This window comes from Piliocolobus tephrosceles, chromosome 8, assembly GCF_002776525.5.
Source record: "Piliocolobus tephrosceles isolate RC106 chromosome 8, ASM277652v3, whole genome shotgun sequence".
Taxonomy (NCBI): Eukaryota; Metazoa; Chordata; class Mammalia; order Primates; family Cercopithecidae; genus Piliocolobus; species Piliocolobus tephrosceles.
Genome location: NC_045441.1, coordinates 54,435,697 through 54,451,047, shown reverse-complemented (window position 1 = coordinate 54,451,047; position 15,351 = coordinate 54,435,697). Strand labels below are relative to the sequence as shown.

The following is a 15,351-nucleotide window of genomic DNA, read 5'->3' as shown; positions in this document are numbered from 1 at the left end:
TCTGACCCCCAGAAAAAGCCTTAAGGCAAAGAATGCAGTTGGAAGTGGTAAGGCTGAAGGGCAGGGCACTGGTAAGGCCTGCTACCCTATGAAGCCCACTTTACAGATGAGTAAACTGGGAAGTAGAGGTTTAGTAGTTCTCCCAGCGACACAGACAATAGGTAGCACAGGCAGAATGCAGACCCAGCTTCTGCCTCACTTGAAAGTCAGTGGCTTAACCCTTTAGCCACATGGCTCTGATCATGCTGTCCAGCTGAGGAAGCTGGCATGCCTCCCAAGTTTGTTGTTGTTGTTGTTGTTGTTTTGTTTTTTGTTTTTTGAGGTGCAGTCTCGCTCTGTCACCCAGGCTGGAGTGCAGTGGCACGATCTTGGCTCACTGCATGCTCTGCTTCCCGAATTCACGCCATTCTCCTGCCTCAGCTTCCCGAGTAGCTGGGACTACAGGCGCATGCCGCCACGCCCGGCTAATTTTTTGTGTTTTTAGTAGAGACGGGGTTTCACCGTGTTAGAATGCTCTGGATCTCCTGACCTCATGATGTGCCCGCCTCAGCCTCCCAAAGTGCTGGGATTACAGGCGTGAGCCACCGCGCCCGGCCTTGCCTCCCAAGTTTTAAAAATCATGTTTTGAGGGTTTTTTTTCACTGAGTCAGGTGTGGGGGCCATATTGCAGATAGGAGAAAGGGAACTGGAAGTGTTACATTGCCTGAGCTTCTGCACCTTGAAGTGGCCAGATAGTGATCTCTTTTAGGCTAAACTGAATCTTAGCATCCAGTGCATGTTTATGGGATGCTAAACTCAACTTGTCCTATGATACATATGATACATCTTTGATTAATAGGCAATTGCAAGTGACTGCATGACTGAGTGCTCCTGGGTTATTTTCAGCAAGCCAGGGGCTCCCAGCTATCACCCAGCTCCACCAGCCCCCATGTTGTTCGACAGTTTGTCCCTCTTTCATGCTCATCCTTTTGCAATCAGCTTTTCCATTTCAGCCGTGCTTGCTAGCTGTGAGCTGCTTTGTGAAGTAAGTTATGATGACTTTGTGCTATAAAATAAAACAGCAATCCTCACAGCTGTTTTGATTCCATTTAATGAAATGGTGGTGACATCTGAATGTCACAATTGCAGAGAGGCGGATGGGTTGTTGCAGTTGCTGAGAGGAGAAAGATCAGTATTATTCCCTGGGCTAATATCTCATATGACAGTTCTGCAGTTACCATTGCTCTGTGTCAGGCGATGGTGGCTGCTAGGCTCCAACGGACCTCTATTTTTTTTTCACTTCCTATAAATACAAAAGGGCAGTGGAGTGGAGAGGATGCAGACGGCATTGTGAAGATTGGGAGAAATATTTCAGGGGAAAGGAGCACACACCTAACAGTTGCTGCCATTCAAGAACTTGAAAAGTACACCGTTTCGGGAAAACCAATAGCATACGTGTATCCCATTGAAAAGTGCTGGAAAAATCAGTGGTTTCTCCTTCCTCACCATGTGTAAAGCAGAGAGCAATGCTGGGAAGACATCAGACAGAAAACATGGAGGCAAGTCAAGAAGCCAGTCTCTCCTCAATCAATTATGCGAGAGTATTATCAAATCAATGAATTCACAGTGTGAACGCTTGCGGCAGATGGACGAACACTTGTCGGCTATCTGGAGCCGCAAGAGAGTCAGATTTATTTTCAAAGCTTGTTTGTCTCATTTCTCCTGCCTGGTGCTGGAAGGCAGAGCATGCAGCTGTGATTTTTCAAATGTAAGAGATCTCCAACTATTTTATAGTGTGTGAGATTGGGCTCTACAAGCTAAACTCTCTAGGACTTCTGGCTTTTTTTCCCCTCAGAATGAGGACAAAGGAGTGCAGGCTTAGCCAGCGCTCTCTCTCTCCATGCTTGCAGTTCTCAGCAATGGAAGGACGAGGTTGGATGGATCCATGACTGCCATTCGGGTCTTGGCTGTGATGGTGAGGTTTCTCCTACTGCGATCTCAGAGATGGGGCACACAGGAAGGAAGAGGAAGCTTCTGCCTGAGGCACAGCCTGTGTTAGGACGATGGGCCCTTAGCGCAGGAGGGTGTTACCAGTGGTTCTCAGGCAGTGGTAGCACTCCTTCCTGCCACCAAGGGTTCTGGTATTCTTGGCTGGCAGAGAACTTGATTCTGAGCTGATCAGGGAGAGAAAGGAGATCATTTTGAGTCAGAACTGGTAACTTCACAGCCTCTGCCATCCAATTGCAGAAAGTATTTTTCAAGCTTCTCCTTGTGGTAGGAATCATCATTCCGGTTTTGTGTATTGGGCCAAGTGGAAGTTCATTCATGGTCTTAAAGTCGACAAGGAGTTCATGAACATTCTAGTTATGGATTTGCAGCCTCCTGACCCAGTGCATGACCAAGAAGCCTTGTTAAACAGAGTCTAAGTACTTCAGAGCAGAGTGAGTGGTGGAGGATGGCCAGGGTCTCAAGGCTGTGTGCCTCAGTGTATTCATTCATTCTTTCATTCATTCAATCAGTTGATCAGCAAGCCTGGATTAGGCCAGAGGTTCTCAACCCTACCCTACCTCTGACTAAGTCAGACTTTCTGGGTGATTCTATCATGCAGTCAACATTGAATTGCTGTGCCAGGCACTGAGGATACCATGGTGCACAGAGCATTGTCCCTGTCCTCATGGTCCAGGGTGACAAAATGAAACCCAGCTGTGATAGAAGTAAGCTCAGGCTTCTTACAGAGGCAGCCTCCAACCCAGATAGAGCAAGGAGAAGGAATCCACAATGACTCACCTGAGGAGCAGACACTGCACTGATTTCAAAAAAGAAGCAGGGATTCTGAATTATCTAGTCAAAGAATGGGGAAGGTGCACTGTACAAAGTCCTCGAGAATCTACAAGGAGCCTCTTGTAGCCATCGTGTACAATGCAAACTAGAGGAAAAAGTGGGCAGATGGGGAAAGAGGTGAGCTGGACTGGATGGTGGGGGGTTTGGTGGGTCATGCTGGAAAAGTGAGCCCCTGTTTTATGGGAAAACTCTTTGAAGGGATTGCCAAGATCAGATTTCATTTTCAGAGAAAACATCTGGCAGCTGAAACAAGAGATAGGAGTGGGCTATGGACAGTTACAAACTAAACAAACGAAAATCATTCATATTTGCCACTGTTTACAATTAGGGTTTGGTTCTTGGGGGAGAAAAGATAGATGGTAAAATTTTTTTGAAAAAAAATTTCTATAAAATTCCCATTGGGTTGTTTTAGGCAAGCACTTTTTAAAAAATTGAACTGAACTTGAAATAGAAAAATTTAAAGGTTTGCTCTGAATGTATGTTTTTGGGGATACACACACATATTTGTTTGATTCTCTAAACAAATCACTTCTGGCTTGAGATTTAAAAAACATTTTTTGGGAGGACAAGATCTTGCTTTGTCGCCCCGGTTGGAGTGCAGTGGTGTGATCACAGCTCACTGCAGCCTTGAACTCCTGAGCTCAAGCAATCCTTCTGCCTCAGTATCCGATGGCTTGGCCTTTTTTGGGGAATGGTGGTGTTTGATGAGCTCAGCTCACCTCTCACCCTATCTGGCCACTTTTTCCTCTGGTTTGCATTGTACACACTGGCTACAGTAGGCTTCTTATAGATTCTCCAGGACTTCGCACAATCTATCCTGCCTTCCGTCTTCTTGCTGAAAGGATCATACTTTGTAGAGCTAATTAAGAAGTCAGCTTCTGGAGGCAGAAAAACCTGAGTTTAAATCTCATTTCTGCCCCTCCATACCTCAGATTCTTTGTCTATAAGATAGACTGGGAACAGCACCTTCTTCCTGGTAAAACAATGAAATGTATGTAAATACATATACATTCTTGTGAAGAGCTTAGCACAGAGACTGGGACATTGGAAGCAGCCAAAAATGGTAGAAGCAACCAAAGGGCAGAAGACGGAAAACAAATGACTCAGAAAAGTAATGTGCTGATCCATCAAGTGACCCGATTTCTATTTTATTCCACTTTGGCATGATCTAGCAACTTTTTTTTTTAAACGAAAGGGAAAAGGGACTTGTAGGTCAGAGTCTTAGCAACCAGTCACTATAAACTTTGTGCAGAAGAGCTGTATGAACTCAGTGATTTCTGCTCTGAGCTGCTGAACTAAAACTGACTTGCAAAATGACCCGCCTCTGCTCTGGTGACTGTCGCTTGTTCTGAAGGCAGGAGAGAATTTGGCTCCTTCGCTTATGATATCTACAGTAACCCATCAGCTGCTGTGCTGAAGGATGTGTTCAGTGCTCCCCTTTCCCCTTTAATGTGCCATTAAATCAAATACTCTATTAGCAGAATTAGTTCATTCCGTGTCTGCACTGAAACGTCCTGTGAATTGCGTGATGTCTTCGTAAATGGCCCTGCACTCTGGGGTCTACTTCAGCAGTTTATATCCTGCGGAGGAGGGTCGAGTTGCTCAAGGATCTGATGGCCTTCCTCTAAGTGAATTATTACGGCTTCCACAAAGGATAATTATTTGGATCATTTTGCCATGTGCAGGCCTGGTTAATTCCATGCACTGTTGATCAGGCTCTGGCCCAAGACCTGCTGTCCTCACACCTGCAGCCAGGACCTGCCTTGGCCACGGGCTTCCCACCTTCTCAGCTTCTCAGCTATGCATAGGTCCACTCAAGAGATTGGTTCCAAAATGCATGCTTTTCCTGAGAGTGAAAACATGGAAAAATTCCTTTTCCCAAAGAATTTAGGGCAGGAACTTAGCATGTCTACATTTTTGTTTTCTGAAGCAAGAGCTGGGATTGAAACTCAGCATCTATATTTCCATTCTCTCTTACTTATACTTGTCACCCAATACATGTGAAAGCAGGCAATGACAGCTGCTGTGCCTCTCTCATAATAATCTCATGCTCTGAAAATTAGCAAGGATCTCAAGCACACAATGTCACATTCAGCCTGGGCATGTTGAGCACTGGCGTGATTCTTCATCTGCCAGGGCTCTGGGCTGCTGCTGTGGGCACTCCGACTGCTTTTCCTTTATGTCAAGTTGCATTTAGCCAAGGTGCATTTCATCTGTTATGCTCTCTTTTCCTAAAGCAGAAAGTCAGTATGTTAGGGGAGTATTTGCTCCATACCAAGTAAACCTTAGAATGGTGTATTGGTAAATGTTTGGCCTTTTTTCAGGGGATGGAAGGGAAAAGCCTGGTTTATAAGGTCTGCCAATTTCCGTGGGGTAAATACTGCCACTGTGGCTGATTTCAAGCTACCAACGTGACATTATTGAATACAGAGTTGGGAAGAAATGTTTACAACACTCCCATTCCGTGGTATTTCCAAGAAAATAACCTCAAAACCCATATGTAATAGTTAACTACATAAAATGATTAGGATGGGATGAGTTTTGAATATTCATTATATCTTAAAATGTAACCCATTTAATTATAAGTTTATACAATTTAACTTTGAAAATGACTGTGTTTACAATGGACTTGCAAAATTCCTCAGAATTTAACTGGCTCCCACAAGCTAATGTATCCACACACCACTGAGTTTAAGGATAGAAAATGTTTCTCATTTACAACTCAGTCCAGCCTGGATATTTGACAGTGGCTCTCCACATGGTGACTCAGGGACCCAGGCTTTCTCCATTTTGAATCTCCATTCCCCTTAAGAGCCTCAGAACCCTTTGCTTCCAGCCTGGGGTTGGGGAAAGCACAGAAGTTTTCACATGGGTAGTTCTCATGGCCCAGACTTGGAAATGGTTTGTCACTTTTGTCCATATTCCATTGGTTGGAATTCTGTCACATGGCCACACCTGACAGCCAGAGAGTCTGGGAAATATAGTCTAGCTGTGTGGCCAAGAAAGACAGGAAATGGGGTGGGTGAGCATCGAGCCCAATTTTGCCACAGCACTGGGATTGACTCCTTCACTGGCTGATGTCAGGAAGCAGGTAGACTAGGGAGGAAGAACAGCTGCCCGCCTGTCCTTATTGAGCATTCGGGAGTTTAACAGGCATGAGCAATGAAATTAATTGTTATGAATTTGGCAATTAATAAATAGAACTACGCCTGTGTAGGAACGAGGATAAATGTTATTTACTATTACTGATGGGCAGGATGTTGTGGCAGTTGCATGAGCTGGTTTTTCAAAGCTCAGTGGTCCCTCCATCCACTCATCCACATATCCAATAAACCTTTAACGAGGCTCTGTGTTAGCTTCTGGGGATGCAGATGTGCTTAGGACATGCTTATAGTCCAGTGAGGAAGACAGAATCAGACAAGCCAAGGCCAAGATGAGTGTTCTAACCGATGAGAGAGCAGCTAAAATTCTGGAAAGTTATTTTCCTCTTTCTAAGGAGGAGACAGTTGATGTGGTTCTAGATGGATGTATGGGTAGAATTTTCTAGGTATAGAAGGGGAAAGATATTCCAGGTAAGGGGAACAGCTTGTGCAAAAGTTGAGGGGAATGGCAGAGCATGGCTTGTTCCAGAAATGGGAAGAAACTCTGTGGCCAGAGATGAGCTTGAATAGATTGGCTATGTCAAATTGTAAAGTGCTTTCCATGGAGTGGATGGGAGTTTGGAATTTACCTGTAGGCCTGTGCTTCTCAAGTAGGGGACACCTACCTCCAGGGATATTCAGGGATATGCCAGGAAGAATGTAAATACAGAGGAAACTTTCTTTATTTCTTCCCTTGATGGTAAGCAATTCAAAGTGAGTTTTGAGAAGTCCTAGAAAAGAGTTCTTTCCATCTCAGTAGAGTGGATATCATCTCAGTGGATTTCCATCTCAGTGAACTGATACCAGCCCTGTGGTCAGTGCAACACTATGCTCAGATGGGCTTAAGCTGAGCCACGTGCTGCACCACTGAGCCCCGGGGTGGGTGCCCACCCAAAGCCCAAGAGTTAAGAGAGGGGAAAGGGTGCTCTAGAGGAAAATCCAGACATGGGAACCAAGAAGAGGGAATGGCTGCCAGGTAGCCTGGCCAGCAGCTGACCCCTACAGGTGACAGCAGGTGGACAGCTGTCCCTAGAACTGCCATTTACAATAGAGAACAGGCCAGGTATGAGAGAGAAAAAAATAATTTTCTTTCAGTTTTTGGTTCTTGAAATAATGGGAGGTCCAACAGAATAATGAGAGGGCTGTTTCCACAAGATAAAATCAGGTGGGAAGCTGGAGTGGGGCTGGTCCCTTCATCTCCAGCCCTTCAAATATAAACCAGCTCCCATCCTGTTTCCTCTCAGGCTCCTGGCCTGAGTAGCTTCTGGGCAAAGCCAGTGGCTTCATTGTGGTCACTGTAATTGTGCCAAGTCATGAACCTGTAGGCTGAGCCAGGAAGGCCCCAAAGCGGATAAGCCAGGCTGACGACATGAGCACTCCTCACCTCACATCCTGCCCCATAAATGGCTTGAGTGGGAACCAGAAAGCCTGAAACAGATTCGGCTATGCTGCGTGCTCTTGGGAAAAGACCCACAGCCAAGCCAAGACCACAGTCTAAAGACCCTGAGCCCCACAGGAAAGGCATTATTTGTGAGGCCTCCACGTGGGGGGTGTGGTAGGGAGAGCAAGACTTTGAAATCAGAGAGCCTAAGGTGGAATCCCAGTTGTACCCTCTGGGATTGTCTGGGGACAAGTGGCTTTAGCTCCGGAACTCAGCTCCCCCGCACGTACGTGGGGATGACAACACCTGCCCTTCAAGGTTGTGAAGATTCATCAAGACCACATGAGTGAAGCACCTGACATCGGGTGTGGCACAAAGCAGGTCCTCAGGAAATGACAATCTGCTTAATAATAAGAAGATAGGCAGGTAGTGGCAGCTCACGCCTGTATAATCCCAGTGCTTTGGGAGGCCGAGGTGGGCAGACCTCCCAAAGTGCTGGGATTACAGGAGTTCAACTCCCAGGAGTTTGAGACCAGCCTGGTCAACATGGTAAAACTCTGTCTCTACAAAAAAAAAAAAAAAAAAAAAGTTGAAAGTTAGCCGGGTATGATGGCGTGTGCCTGTAATCTCAGCTACTTGGGAGGCTGAGGCAGGAGAATCACTTGACCCGGGAGGTGGAGATTGCACTGAGTTGAGATCATGCCACTACACCCCAGCCTGGGCAACAGAGCCAGGCTCTGTCTTAAAAAAAAAAAAAAAAAAAAAAAAAAAAAGGAAGAAGAAAAAGGAGGAGGAAGGAGGAAGGAGATGACACTTAGCAGTAGTTACTATGTACACTCAGCGCCTTCCCATTCCTTATCTTATTTAATCCCAATGACTGTCTGATGCAAGTCCTATTGTTATTCTCACCTGATAGCTGCAGATGAGGAAACTTACAGAGGTGGAGTCATCATCCAGGGTTACACACCTAGTGAGCAGAGAGCTGGGATTCGAACCCAGCCAGCTGGGGGCTGAGGTGGCCGAGGAAGAAGAAGTTGGTGATGAAGCCTAGAAAGGAATCAGGTCTGCTTCCTTGCTTGGCATTCGGTGCCATTGACAGCAGCCTCCCCTCAGCAAGCAAAACTTGCTGCAAATTGAGCTGCCTCCCCCACCAAGTTTGATGCTGTAAAAATGTCTAACAGGGAAATCTTCTCAATGGTAAATTACTCTACTGCCTTCTTTTCCTCTCATTTTGCATCGGAAGCTCTCCTCAATTCCTACTGGAAGATGTTCAAGGCTGGGCCAGGAGAATTCTGGAGACTTTTTCCCCAAATAGGCACTGTGTTTGTGGAGAAGTCCACTGAGAATCCCGGACTTGACATAGCCCTGGCATTCAGCAGCCCCCTCACTCTCACGTGGAGTGAAAACCAGGAAGACAGCAGAAGGTGGCAAACCCACTGTCAAGAACCAGAGTGTCAAGAACCAGGTTGTAGTGATAAATTGCTACACTGGCTGAACTAAAAATTGTAATAATAATAACAATTAACATTTATGCAGCATGTACAATGCTCCAGTAAAATATTCTTTTAAGGTCACGATGTACCTTTATCATGATGTTGTCATAGTGTATCTACAATAATAGCAGCACTAGCTAACATTTATTGAATAATTACTGTGGTTACTTTATCTGCATCATCACATTAATCTTTAAAACTTCACAACAACGCTTTGAGCCTGGTGCTTTTATTATTCCCATTGTACAGTTAATAAAACAGGTTTATGTAGTTAGTGGCTGAGCTGGGTTGCAAACTCAGGCACGTTTGAATCCAGAGCTGAATTCTTACCCACTCCAGTGACTGCCTCTCAGAAAAGAACAGGGCAATGTCCATTCTCCTTTTACTTTCTTTAAGCACCTGATCATTCTAAAAGCATGTATTCCTCTGTGTGTGTGAGTTACGTACACGTGTGTGTTTCCCTTTCTTTTCTAGGAGTTCAGGCTCATGACTGCTTATTTGCATGATGTGTTGGTGTCAAAGGTGGGTCAAATGTCTTCTCCACATACCCAGCTTCCTTCCACTCTAGGAGTTTAACTTCTCCAACATTGTTGTGGGGTACCTGGTGACCTCAGTTTCTCCTCTCCGCTTCATCCAGGACTTCACCTGAAGCTTGAGCTACATGTAAAGCTTCATCTACCTTGGACAGGGCAATGGAGAGAGGTAAGTTTCTGGGACCAGAGGGGCATTGTCTTAGCCTTAGTAAAGGGAGTGCAGAGGAGGGATGGAAAGGACAGGAGAGGACTGACTTCAGAAGGGGTCAACTGGGATTGTTCCAGGCAAACTAGATGCATGTCACTCTGCTTTGCTCCCTTCTTGCAAATGGATGTGAGAATACATCTTCGCCATCCCGTGACCTGTGAGGCTGGCCCCATTACTGAAGTATGGAACTGAGAGGTGCACTGAGTAGAAGCAGTAACAGGCAGCAGGTGCTTAACTGTTGGCTGGCTTTTTCTTGGCTGTTTCCTCTCACTCTTTGAAGGTGCAATACCTCATCTTGATACTGGATCACTTCTGTAACTACCGAGTTTTGCAGATTTGCCTCCTGGAATCTGTGATGCTTCTGTGAGACTTCTTCAATGAAATGAGGGATAATTAAGTAGCCTGCTGCATCTTACCTTGGCCTGCCTTCCTGTGAGATATCTACATGTGCCTGTGCACACACATGCCTGCGCACACACAGGCATGCACACACACATGCATCCACACACCCATGCATGCACACACACATACATTGGAATTATTTACTTGTTTTCAGAACACTAATTGTAAATATGTGTTTATATCACTGGGTCACTAGGATTTTCCCATTTCTGCCTAAGTACTTGAAGTTTCTATTTCTCTATTTTTCAAAATTATGTTTAAATTAGAAAAATAATACTCAAATACAATATCAATTTAAAAGACTCAAACAATACAGAAGGGACGTATGGAAAAATGTGAAAAAATCCCCTTTATACAACCAATACTTCAAAACGCTCTCATTCCCATCTACCAACCCTCTAACAATAGAATAACTTCATATTTATGCTGATGGTCCTTTTCCTTATAGTGTAAGCTTAGTGTGCAAAAAATATCTACAAATCTTTTTGAAAGCACCACTTTTCATACAAGTTTTATATTTCTATGAAAAGAAAATCTGCTAAATGTTACTTCTCTATAGTACTGCCAAGTTGCTTCTCTGAGCCCTTAGACAACTTTTACCCCATTTCCCCTTTGCCTTATTGGTTGAATGTGGTTTTTGAATTGCTAATGGGTGAGGTGTGCCATGAAGGAAATAGCCTGGGCTTTGGAGTCTAACTTGGTTGGAATCCCAGTGAGATCCCTGTTTAGTCTTACGGACTGGGTAAACTGTATTCATTCCTTCCCAGGAATCAAGGGCCAGGACTCTGCAGCCACATGGCTGCCTGGGTTCAAATACTACTTCCCCCTTGACTCAGTGGAAAGCTTTCAAAACCACTTGACCTCTCAGTGCCTTAGTTCCCTCACCTGTGAAAGGGGGAGAACAATAGTATCTCCCTCTTAGGGTTGTTACGAAAGCTAAAACTTACTTCAATGCCTGGCACACACACACACACACACAGTGAAGGTTAAATAAGCCTAGGTTGCTTTTTATTACCCTCCTACGTGTACGGAATTCACCAGCGATGTAAGTCTACATGCAGGTGATTAAAACTCCCCCCAGGTAACACAGACGGGTGCAATCAAACCATTATTAAGCTAAGCTTCTTGCAGAAATTTTCACCACCAGGGCCCACACAAACACAGAAAGAGTTCTGCTCAGACTCAAAACAGAGAAGTGACCCCCAGCCCCACCTTTGTCTCATCTTCCACCCCATCCATGCATTCTTTAGATTTCAGCTGTTCTCTTCCCTCCCAGCTCTTCTATTCTCTTCGTCCTCACCAGGCCAAGATGACATATTTCACACCCCTCCTACCAAACCACAGAACTACTCCCACCTCTGCCTGTCTCCCCTCCTGTCCACAGGGTCTATGCCTGGCCGTCTGTTTGGGTCCTAAACTGACACTTGGAGCATGTAACATCCACTAAGGAACCTTTGTCTTAATTGCCGCCCTTGTTGATCACAATGACATTCAAAATCCTTCATCAAGCTTATCTTCAAACCCTCCCTTCAAACTAACCTCTCCCTGTGCTCTAAACATGTCTCCCAGAATCCCTTCTCTGAGCCAACCAATTCAAGTTTCCCACGGGATGTAACTGAGATGTTAGAGGGAGTTGGATGAGAACATCTTTAAAGCCTTTTTGGCCTGTAGATCATTTGTAGACATTCTACAAACCTACAAATAGTCACCACACTTACTATGTGCCAAATATTATGTTAATTGCCTTTGTTTTATGCACATTAGCTCCTGTAATTCTCATAATAGTTTGATGAAGGAAGGTGGTATTACTATCCTGTTTTACAGACAGAAAAGCTGAGTCTTGGGGAAGATAAATTGTGGATCCAAGGTTACCCAGCCAAGATGAGCAGAACTGAAACAGAGACCCACATGACACTGCAGTCCCGTTCTGGGTGTCAGAAGAGTGCTGCTTCCCCCAGCTTCTGTTGGTCTGTGTTAAACGTTTCCAAGTTGATCCTCCGGCCTACCCTCACCCCTATGTTTTCTTTCTAATACACAAACAGATGAAAAATAAAGCATGAGTGCTTCTGCCCTAGGATGGCATACCAGAATCACCAGACGACAGACACTGGGGTCACGTCAGACCTGGGAATCAGAATCTCTACAAATAGGTATTTCGGAAGGTGCTCCTTAGATTGGTACCTCTGGTTAGAACCCTGCCCAGGGATTGGGCAAGTTGAGCCAATGGCTCATATCTGGCCAGTGTTCATTGCTTTGTTGAATCACACTTAATCCTTTGGTTTTGGTAGAATCCTGCAAGTAGACTGACAGCTGCATGTTTGCAGGAAAGTTAAACATTTTGACAGGGCAGAAGAGTGCTGCATCTGGAGGGTTCTGGGTCCAGCTATAATCAGACTTGCCTGTCCTAAACAAATGGATCGACAGCTTCCAGCATCTTCACCTTACTTCTGCGTGGTGACCAATACCCGGAGCTTAATTACCTGACAGCCAGGAGGTAGGGGGCAAAGGAAACCTTTTAATTTATAGTAAGAAGCGATCAGTTCCTTTTTTGGGTCTTAGTTAGAATCCAGGTGTACTTGGAACAATACAACCTCGTATAGTTTTCTCCTATAAGAAACTTCTTAGATATTTACCAAAATCCTAGAAAAATATATATTGGTCAATATACCACAATTCCCACAAGAGGTAAATATTCACAAAATTTACTTTGGGCAGTGATGCTACAAGAATACTAAAAGGCATTGACTTTATCATCAAGTGAATTATTTCTTAAGTTTTAAAAATGTAAATCACGATATGTTTGACAAGCTCCAGCAGTAGGAAAACACCTTTGCTTTAAACAAAACTAGCTTTTCACAGCAAGAACAGTTACTAGAGCGGGAAATAAGGTTCATTTCAGTTTAATAATAGTATCTGAAATGAAATAATGTTACAACTCTCCCCTCTAACTTGTAGCTAGACAACTTAGAATATTTATTTATTTCTCCTTCAGAGAAAATAAGAGTGGATGTTACCTTTAAGCAACATACACATTTAATTAATGAACGCAAGGAAAGTGATTCTGGCTGTAGTTAAATCGGGCTCAAGCATGTAGGATTTAAGAGATCTGACCTTAAAAATGAAGAAAATATTATTGTAATTACTCCATTTGCTAAAAACAAATGATGTGGCATTTGAATTTAAGGCTTCTATCAAAAGCAGTTGAGTGTCTCTAATCAGTTCGCACCTTTACATTTTAATGGAGTTGAGGTTGAGCCATTGCATTTACAATTATCTAGGCTGACTTCATGTCTTCGAAATGACTTAAAAAGATTAGCATTCATGGATTATTTATTAGCTCCTTGTGAATGTATTTCCAAGAATGGAAACAACATATTGCATCAAAGTCTAGTTTCCAAGTTTAGCTCTTTTAATTAACAACATGACTGTACGATGCTGCAAAAGGCATCTCTGAAGTCACAGGACATTTTGTCATGCTTTTCCCTTCAAGTGCATCTTTAGTAGCAGTCTTTGTTCCTTGCAAGCTCAGGGAGAATGTTGATTCCAGCCTTGGCGGCTGCCTGAGATGCTCTGTAAACACTGCGGCTAGCAGAAAGCAGGCTGCTCAGGGGGGCGAGGGAGCTGATCCCAGCCTGCTGCAGCTATCACTGATCGGGAATGCCTGTCTGGGGCTCGGCAGAGTACTCAGTGACACGATGGCACTGGCAATTTAACCTAAACACACTTTCTGCCTAGATAACAAAAATGTCACGTGTGAGTCCCTGACAGCAACCCCAAAGGAGCTCCAGGTTTGAGGCAGCACTGGCAGGACGTGGTCTATCTGCCATCTGAAGCCCTTCATTGCCCGCCTGGCTGTGAATCTCACCTCCTCTGTAGTGGAAAACAGGCCGAACAGACCTGGCAGGCAGGCAAGGGACAGCAAACCTTGCAGGGAGGGCCTAGTGCTGAAGCTAAGCCAGCCCTTTGAGTTCAAGCTCAAAGGCATGCGATGCCAGCTTTGCAGGGAAGCTAAGATTCTTCCGAGAAAAAGCAGAATGAGAGAGAGATACACCGCTGCAGTGGAGGACTTGGAAGAGAACAACGCTAGGGCCTGGATCCTGCAAGACTCTCCTCTGGAAAAGCAGGGGAGATAAAAGAAAGGAAGGAAGCAGGGTCACTGCAAGTGTGGGATTTGTCTTATTAAAATCTGATACTGTGTGGCAGTTTGCTTCACTCTTGGTATAAAATGTCTGAGCTCCATGTTGAAGTAAATGTAAGCAATATAAATCTGCCTTTCCCGAGGTGAAAATAGATCCATATTATTTAAAATATGAACTGGGATAGATGACAGTTACAAACATTATACTTGTTCTTATTATAATTCTTACTAAGCTCAAGGAATAAAAACTGGGATGATGAAAAAGAAGTTCTGATCATAAGGATTGATGTTTTGGATAAAATACAAACCAACCCAGAAATGATGAAAAAAATCTGCCCTGCCTGACTTACTTTGTTGCTTTGCTCATGGAGAATGCAGCAATCATGCCATTTATTCATTCACTCACTCACTGAGTCATTCATTCAGCAGCTATCCAACAAGAGCTCGCTGTTGGGGCAAAGACACCGTGCTGGGGACACATAAATGCATCATATGTGGAGTCTGCCCTCAATGAGTTTATAATCTAATAAGAAAGAGAAGGCAAGTCTACATGTAACTATAGTACGAGGCAGGATGTAATAACTGCAAAAAGGGACGTGAAAGAAAACGCCGTGCGGGATTGCACCTCACTAGGGGTAGGCTCTATTTGAGCTATCTTCTAGTGGATGGGCAGAATTTGGACAGTGGAGGTGGTGGGGGAGGTGGTAAAGAAAATCCCAAGAATGTTTTGGTGTAGAAGGTCCAGCAATCCCTGCCTGGTTTGTTGTCTGTGTCCATGAAGGTGAAGCAGGAGAGGAGCACTTGAGTGCCTCTCTGCGAGAGCAACTGACCTGGCACCCCGGGGTTTTCTAACTGCCTCTTTCTGCGTTCTCTGGCGAGACACCTATGGGCTTTAGGCCATTATTTTTTATTTTTTATTTTTGAGACAGAGTCTTGCTCTGTCACTCAGGCTGGAGTGCAATGGCATGATTTTGGCTCACTGCAACTTCTGCCTCCCAGATTCAAGCAATTCTCCTGCCTTAGCCTACCTAGTAGCTGGGATTAAGGCATGCACCACCAGGCCCAGCTAATTTTTTTGTATTTTTAGTAGAGACGAAATTTCAGCATGTTGGCCAGTCTTGAACTCCTGGCCTCAAGTGATCCTCCTGACTCAGCCTCCCAAAATTCTGGGATTACAAGCGTGAGCCACCACACCCAGCTACTTTAGGCTATTTTTTAAAATGTTGTTACTATGAC

General features: G+C 44.5%; 1 long non-coding RNA gene across 1 annotated transcript; it reads left to right on the top strand.

Annotated features, from left to right (window-relative positions):
* The first annotated feature begins 9,157 nt into the window (after positions 1–9,157).
* On the top strand, positions 9,158–14,439 carry LOC111551828. The gene is made up of 2 exons (XR_002734478.1): positions 9,158–9,536; positions 12,053–14,439. It is a non-coding gene; the product is annotated as an uncharacterized LOC111551828 (long non-coding RNA).
* Positions 14,440–15,351: the final 912 nt, after the last annotated feature.